The 6966-nt window shown below is 38.7% G+C and overlaps 10 non-coding genes across 10 annotated transcripts; 9 read left to right on the top strand and 1 right to left on the bottom strand.

Annotated features, from left to right (window-relative positions):
• Positions 1 to 230: 230 nt before the first annotated feature.
• Positions 231 to 324, bottom strand: trnai-uau. Its single transcript has 2 exons — positions 287 to 324; positions 231 to 266 (listed from the first exon to the last, which is right to left on the bottom strand). It is a non-coding gene; the product is annotated as a tRNA-Ile (tRNA).
• Positions 325 to 581: 257 nt separating this feature from the next.
• On the top strand, positions 582 to 675 carry trnai-uau. Its single transcript has 2 exons — positions 582 to 619; positions 640 to 675. It is a non-coding gene; the product is annotated as a tRNA-Ile (tRNA).
• Positions 676 to 1243: 568 nt separating this feature from the next.
• trnai-uau lies at positions 1244 to 1337 on the top strand. Its single transcript has 2 exons — positions 1244 to 1281; positions 1302 to 1337. It is a non-coding gene; the product is annotated as a tRNA-Ile (tRNA).
• Positions 1338 to 1644: 307 nt separating this feature from the next.
• trnai-uau lies at positions 1645 to 1738 on the top strand. The gene is made up of 2 exons: positions 1645 to 1682; positions 1703 to 1738. It is a non-coding gene; the product is annotated as a tRNA-Ile (tRNA).
• Positions 1739 to 2227: 489 nt separating this feature from the next.
• Positions 2228 to 2321, top strand: trnai-uau. The gene is made up of 2 exons: positions 2228 to 2265; positions 2286 to 2321. It is a non-coding gene; the product is annotated as a tRNA-Ile (tRNA).
• A 469-nt stretch (positions 2322 to 2790) lies between these two features.
• trnai-uau lies at positions 2791 to 2884 on the top strand. The gene is made up of 2 exons: positions 2791 to 2828; positions 2849 to 2884. It is a non-coding gene; the product is annotated as a tRNA-Ile (tRNA).
• A 426-nt stretch (positions 2885 to 3310) lies between these two features.
• Positions 3311 to 3404, top strand: trnai-uau. Its single transcript has 2 exons — positions 3311 to 3348; positions 3369 to 3404. It is a non-coding gene; the product is annotated as a tRNA-Ile (tRNA).
• Positions 3405 to 4610: 1206 nt separating this feature from the next.
• trnai-uau lies at positions 4611 to 4704 on the top strand. Its single transcript has 2 exons — positions 4611 to 4648; positions 4669 to 4704. It is a non-coding gene; the product is annotated as a tRNA-Ile (tRNA).
• Positions 4705 to 5859: 1155 nt separating this feature from the next.
• Positions 5860 to 5953, top strand: trnai-uau. Its single transcript has 2 exons — positions 5860 to 5897; positions 5918 to 5953. It is a non-coding gene; the product is annotated as a tRNA-Ile (tRNA).
• A 314-nt stretch (positions 5954 to 6267) lies between these two features.
• trnai-uau lies at positions 6268 to 6361 on the top strand. Its single transcript has 2 exons — positions 6268 to 6305; positions 6326 to 6361. It is a non-coding gene; the product is annotated as a tRNA-Ile (tRNA).
• Positions 6362 to 6966: the final 605 nt, after the last annotated feature.

The raw sequence follows: 6966 nt of genomic DNA, 5'->3' as shown, positions 1-6966 counted from the left end.
TGTTCATTTTGTTGCTTTTAATATGAGTCTGTGTGGTTGTTGGTCTCTGTGTGATGGACTGCAGAGCTGTCTGTGGGTGGACCTTGCCTTTCCCTTGAAAAAATGTAGCGCATAAGCTAAATTATCCCTGTGCCGGTGACTCTGAACGGGAAATAGCAGGAATAGAAAGTCAGAAGGAATTGTAAAAAATTCTAACATTCTAGCTAAAAATGTCTATAAAATATGGAAGTTGCTCCAGGTGAGACTTGAACTCACAACCCTGGCATTGCTTCACCCTGTACTGTCGTATAAGTACCATGTGCTGACCGATTGCACCACTGGAGCCTTACCCAGACTCAACAATAAGTCATTAAATTGTTAATATTAATGATTGCTGGCACAATCTGACAACAGAAAATGAGCAATGTGAGAGGGAAAAACCAAAAAAAGCACATTTAGAGTCCCAACTCTTTACACTTTTGGAAATCTTTTATCTTTATCTGCTTTATTGTTTTGGCTTTTTCCACCCAAGCCAATGTTATCTTAGCAAATTCCGTATTGAACCTATTTTGTTACCAATTTTTGCATTTGTTGTTTCTCAAGCTCCAGTGGTGCAATCGGTCAGCACATGGTACTTATATGACAGTACTGGGTAGAGCAATGCCAGGGTTGTGAGTTCAAGTCTCACCTGGAGCAACACACTTGTGTGGTGTTAAACATTTATGAGTTCTTTCACACTTTTCTAGGACAGCCCCTTCTAAGAGAAAAAGAACAAGAACAGTTTCATTAAAGTCCAAAAAAGCGGATTTCTGCATCCAACAGTCATTTATTCCGAGATACTTACAGGGTCAGCACACAGCTTTATCAAAAGCTCAAATCCAATGAACTGCAGAGTCACTCTTCAGGTGGACATGTGCAGATCCTGAAGTTCAAGCAACGACACACACTCGTGGTCTGGGGCATTCTTTAGAATCTCTTTAGAATTCTTTAGAATCTCTTTAAAAATGTGTGATCATATTTCTGGCACTAGTTTAGAAGTTTGGACCTGCAGAATGCTGACCCGGTTTGAACAGATCTGTTTCCCTTATACAGGCAGGCCACCCCTATCTTAGATGTCTGTCAAAGTTATTTTAAAGGATTTGTATTTTAGATTTATATTTGTGTTTTTCTTTTCCTGCAATTAGTGATATTTTTTATCTAAATAAATCCTTTTCAGCCTATTATTGTTTGATATTTTAACACTCACCGACACCTCTGGATCAGGGCTCCAGTGGTGCAATCGGTCAGCACATGGTACTTATAAGACAGTACAGGATGAAGCAATGCCAGGGTTGTGAGTTCAAGTCTCACCTGGAGCAATTAAGCATTTCACCTGATTTCTTTCAGTGTGGAAGTGGCTTCTTTTCTTTTGGGAATATTTTTCGTTCCAACACCTCAACTGTATCCTTTATGTTGGATGTTAAGCTGAGAGTTTTTGGTACCATGTTTATGGTCTATGGAATAATCTATCAGGATTTGAAATGAAGACATCCCAATCTCAGAGCAAACACTCCAACAACAAGCTGTTGCTTATATGGGAGTTTCCCTTCAGTTAAAGTTGGTTCAGAGTTGCACTTTTATTTTGGTGTGTGGGCTTTTTGTGTTCAATGCAAACCAATGAGCAGAGCTCCAGTGGTGCAATCGGTCAGCACATGGTACTTATAAGACAGTACAGGATGAAGCAATGCCAGGGTTGTGAGTTCAAGTCTCACCTGGAGCATAGTCTTTAAAGACAAGAACAAAAATTCATTTTCACATTGATCATCTTCCAGTAAACACTATCTGGTGACCTATAACACCCTTCCAAGAAGACGAGGGATCCCAGGAATCAAACGTTCCCACTCCTGTGGTCCTTATTTCTGTTTTTAACTCTTACAAATCAACAACTTAATGTAGTAGTCAGCACATATCTCAGGAAAAAAAAACATCTATCACCATGTTTTAATGACTTATCTCTTGGTTTTTTGGTGCTTATTCACCTAATTCTGATTTAATGGAAACTGTAAAATTGCGAAATGTTGTTTTTTTTTTCTACATTTCTAGAATTTTGATAAAGTTTTGCGCATATGTGTAATGGAAACACAGCTACTGTTTGTTCATTTGAGGGTTTTTGTGTTTTTTTCTGATGCTGAAAGTCTTAACTGAATTCTCTTCTGGACCTTTTCTTAGCTGCATATTTTTTAGAGTTTTATGTTGATGCACTAGCAAGGCTCCAGTGGTGTAATTGGTTAGCACATGGTACTTATAAGACAGTACAGGATGAAGCAATGCCAGGGTTGTGAGTTCAAGCCTCACCTGGAGCAAATTCTTTAATGATGAGAACAAACAGCTGGTTACCTATACCACCAGCCTAACTAGGTGAGCCATCCCAGGAATTAAACATTGCCACTCCTTTAGTCCTTATTTCTGTTTTTATCTTGTACAAATCAACAACAACTCAGTTTATGTCCAGGAAAAGCAGATTTCTACAATTGTACAACTCTACAAGCTTCATGACTTTCAGGGTTTCAGGGTTGCTGTTGCCTTCCCCATTTAATATTGGGCAACGTTGGGATATATCATTGATGGTTCGCCGCTCCTTCATAGGGCTAGACAGAGACACACAACCACACACATTCAAATTCACATATAAGGATAAAGCGACTTCACAATTGACAGTCATTTATTCCAAGGGAGTCAATAAATAGCTTTGAAAAGCTAAAGTCCACAGCTTTTTCCACTGGTTGTGATTTTGTTGCAAATGTTTCCTTGACTTGTGAATGCATGTTTGAAGCTCCAGTGGTGCAATCGGTCAGCACATGGTACTTATAAGACAGTACAGGGTGAAGCAATGCCAGGGTTGTGAGTTCAAGTCTCACCTGGAGCAATTTGTGCTTTTTCACATAATTAAGTATTTACAGTAAAAAGTCCAAATGTTGTTTAAAAAACTTTAGGACTTCTGTCAATATTAAACTTTATGAAAGAGTTTGACGCACAATAATACTTTTACCAAAGTAGCAACAGTACGTGTTTACCTGACCTCGATACAGACATTCAAAAATTGTCAGTGAAATATGAAGTTTGAATAATTGAATTGAAGGATTACAAAACTTAGCAGTTCCATAATTCTTTCTTTCGTTGTTTGACCCCGCCCTCGTAATTCCTAGCCAATGACTGAAGAGATCTTTAGCCACGTTTTGTTTGTAAGCTTTTTTTTGAAACAGTAAATTCTGCTTGACAACAATCTGAACACAGATGAAACACAACTTTTTTTAAACATATTTTAAGGGTTCAGGGATCAGTGATGAACAGGGCTCCAGTGGTGCAATTGGTCAGCACATGGTACTTATAAGACAGTATTCACTAGAGCAATGCCAGGGTTGTGAGTTCGAGCCTCACCTGGAGCATATTCTTTAAAGACAGCATCAAATCTTTATTTTTCACATGGATTACAGTTCACCATTCCGGTGACTTAAACCTCCCACCAAAGAAACCGAGGGATGCCATCAGACAAACACTGCCACTTCTTGTAGCCCTTTTTCTGTTTTTAACCCATACAAATCAACAAAAATGTATGTCCAGGAGAACCAGATTTTCTACCACTATCAGTCATTTCATCTGAGGTAGTCATCAGAAAATCAATTCCAATGAACTGTAGAGTAACAGCTCAGGTGTGGGTTTTTCAGATTTAATTTGGAACAATAAAGTGACTTCTGACAAACCTGTGGGCTTTAGTTCATTATAAGGTCAAGTACCAGAAAGCACAAGCTGTAGCTCCTTTTGACCTTAAAGGAGCCTACCTTGCAAATTCTACTTTTTGAGGTTTGAAGTGAATTTTACTGTTCATTCCTCACTATAAAGAACCCCAAAGCAACATTTTGATCTGTTCATGCATTTTAGAGAAATCCCCTTAAAACCTCTGCAGCAGCCCCTCCCACACCCGCGAAAATGAGCGGTTGGAAACGTGCTGATGTAAGCACGATGCCAACATCTCCCTCCAGGAAGAGTCTGCACTGACAGCTCCGCCCCCAGATTAACACCAACACTCAATTTCTCCAGACCCAGTGATGATCAGCAAACAAACTTTCATTTTAGATGCAGAATACCGTATATCTTCCAGTTGTGTCCTGTCTTCAATAAATTCCAGCCCAAACAAGTGTTTGTCACTTTAGGCGCGGCGCTCCTTTAAGACCCCCAACAGGAGCTGGGTGTGTTGTGAAGCAGGCGGAGCATCAGGAATTGGGTTGTTTTACTTCCGGGTAGAAAAAAAAACCTCACGGAATAACTAATATTTCATAAATAATTTGTTTCTTAGTGGTCCAAAAGTAATATATGATCCTATATATGGATATAGTTCACTCTGAAAGGATCGAGAAAATCATAGTAGGGTCCTTTTAATTATGTTTTTAATAACAAAAAAAATCTCTTATTTTATTCATTCATCTTCTTGGCCGCTTTGTCCCTTTGGGGGTCGCGAACTCTTAATTTTGTTTATGCCAAAATAAATGGATGATTAAATATTTACAATGACCAGCAACCCAAAAATGGGCCAATGTTCAGGCTACTGAAAATTTTGCAAATGTTGTCATTACTCATGAGGCTTTTTTTTTGTGGCTCCAGTGGTGCAATCGGTCAGCACATGGTACTTATAAGACAGTACAGGGTGAAGCAATGCCAGGGTTGTGAGCTCAAGTCTCACCTGGAGCAGTTTTGACTTTAACTTCAGTAAGTATTCACAGTAGCCTTTAAAGTCCAGAAGCGATTTCAGAATGTTGTTACTTAGTATTGTTTTCATAAAACACTTTATAAAGGAGTTTGATGCACATAGACACTTTACCAAACTAGAAAAAGTAAGTGTTATACTTGACATTGATACAGACGTTCAAATTGGTCAGCAGAATATAAAGATTGAACATGTGAACTATACCCACGAGGATTGCAAAGCTTGGGATGTCTATTCATATTCTTGTTTTTTTTGTCCTCTCCAAATAGTTCCTGACCAATGATTCAAGAGGTCTGTGGTCATGTGCTTTTTTAATAAGCTTTCTTTGAAAACAGAAAATTCTGGTTGACAATAGCCTAAATACAGACAAACACAAAATTCAGGACTCGATCCAGACTAACGGACCGTTAAAATCTGATTACACCCTAAATTTCAAAAATGTCCAGTTGGCAAGTATCAGACAACAGGTTTGTGCTGATAAGCAATGGGCCCAGCACCAAAGTCCAGCAGCTCTTAGACACAAAAAACCTTTTATGGAGTGGAACTGTAAGGACATGGCTACAACTGGACTGTAGGTCAGCTAACCAAAAAGCTAAATAACCAGATCAGAAACATTTCTGCTGACCAATATAAACAGTACTGGATCTTATGTTTCCAAGTTTATGGTTTATTTTCCAATTAGTTGTGAGACCTGATGTGGAAATGTCATGTTCTCCGTTGAACTCCTTGTTTAGGGGAGTTTTAGATGTTAATAGCAGCTTTGTTCTGGGAGTTTTTGGTGTTCTAATCCCGTATCTAACTACTTTAGGTTGGGTATTAAGCTGACAGGTTTTAGGTCCCATTTCTAGGGTCTATGAAATGATCCAACAGGATATGAAATGAAGACCTCCAAGTCTCAGAGCAGAAACTCCAACACCAGATCACCAAGCTGCTGCTGAAATGGGAGTTTTTCCTTTTGTAAGGAGATACATTATCTGGTGGTCAAAGTTAGTCAAAGTTGGTTCAGAGATCTTCTAGTTTTATTTTGGTGTTTGTGTTTTTGGCTTTTCCTGTTAGTAGCAGTCTTCCGTGATTGAATTCTGTTCCGGACCTTATTTTTGTTGCACATTATTAGGATTCTATTTGAATCCTTGACCAAGGCTCCAGTGGTGCAATTGGTCAGCACATGGTACTTATAAGACAGTACATGATGAAGCAATGCCAGGGTTGTGAGTTCAAGTCTCACCTGGAGCAATTGTGACTTTTGCCTCATGTATATACAGTCTAGAAATGGCTTCTTTTCTTTTGGAAATATTTTGTGTTCTAACACCTCAACTTTATTCCTTTATGTTGGATGTTAAGCTGAGAGTTTTTGGTACCATGTTTATGGTCTATGGAATAATCTAACATGATTTGAAATGAAGACATTCCAATCTCAGAGCAAACACTCCAACAACAAGCTGTTGCTTACATTGGAGTTTCCCTTTAGTTAAAGTTGGTTCAGAGTTCTTGCACTTTTATTTTGGTGTATGTGTGTTTTTTGTGTTCTATGCAAACCAATGAGCAGAGCTCCAGTGGTGCAATCGGTCAGCACATGGTACTTATAAGACAGTACAGGGTGAAGCAATGCCAGGGTTGTGAGTTCAAGTCTCACCTGGAGCACAGTCTTTAAAGACAAGAACATAAATTCCATTTTCACATTGATCATCATCCAGTAAACACCATCTGGTGACCTATAACACCCTTCCAAGAAGACGAGGGATCCCAGGAATCAAACATTCCCACTCCTGTGGTCCTTCTTTCTGTTTTTAACTCTTATAAATCAACAACTTAATGTCCAGTAAAACCAGATTTCAACAACTAGTAGTCAATGAATCTGAGTAGTCAGCACAGAGCTCAGGAAAAATTTAATTCAATTAACTGCAGAATGTCAGCTCTAGTGTGGATATCTCAGACTTAATTTGGAACAATGGAGCGACTTTAGAACAACCTTTAAGCTGTTCTAGATGATGAAGTCAAGAACCATCCTAGGAGGACTCTGATACACACATGTGACATTGACATTATAAGTTCTGGTATTTCTGAGAATACCTACTTAGAAAATGATTCTATTCCAATGCAGTAGTGCAGAAGTTCAGGACCTGCAGAGTACTGATCCAGTTTTAAAGGGAGTTTTTTACCTTTTAGAGGAAGGAGAAGCAGTATCTAAGTTATCTCAGTGCCATGGTCTGGTGAAGTTAGTTCAGAAACTTTGTGTTTTTATTTCT

This window comes from Oryzias melastigma, linkage group LG15, assembly GCF_002922805.2.
Source record: "Oryzias melastigma strain HK-1 linkage group LG15, ASM292280v2, whole genome shotgun sequence".
Taxonomy (NCBI): Eukaryota; Metazoa; Chordata; class Actinopteri; order Beloniformes; family Adrianichthyidae; genus Oryzias; species Oryzias melastigma.
This window is presented reverse-complemented; position numbering and strand designations above follow the sequence as displayed.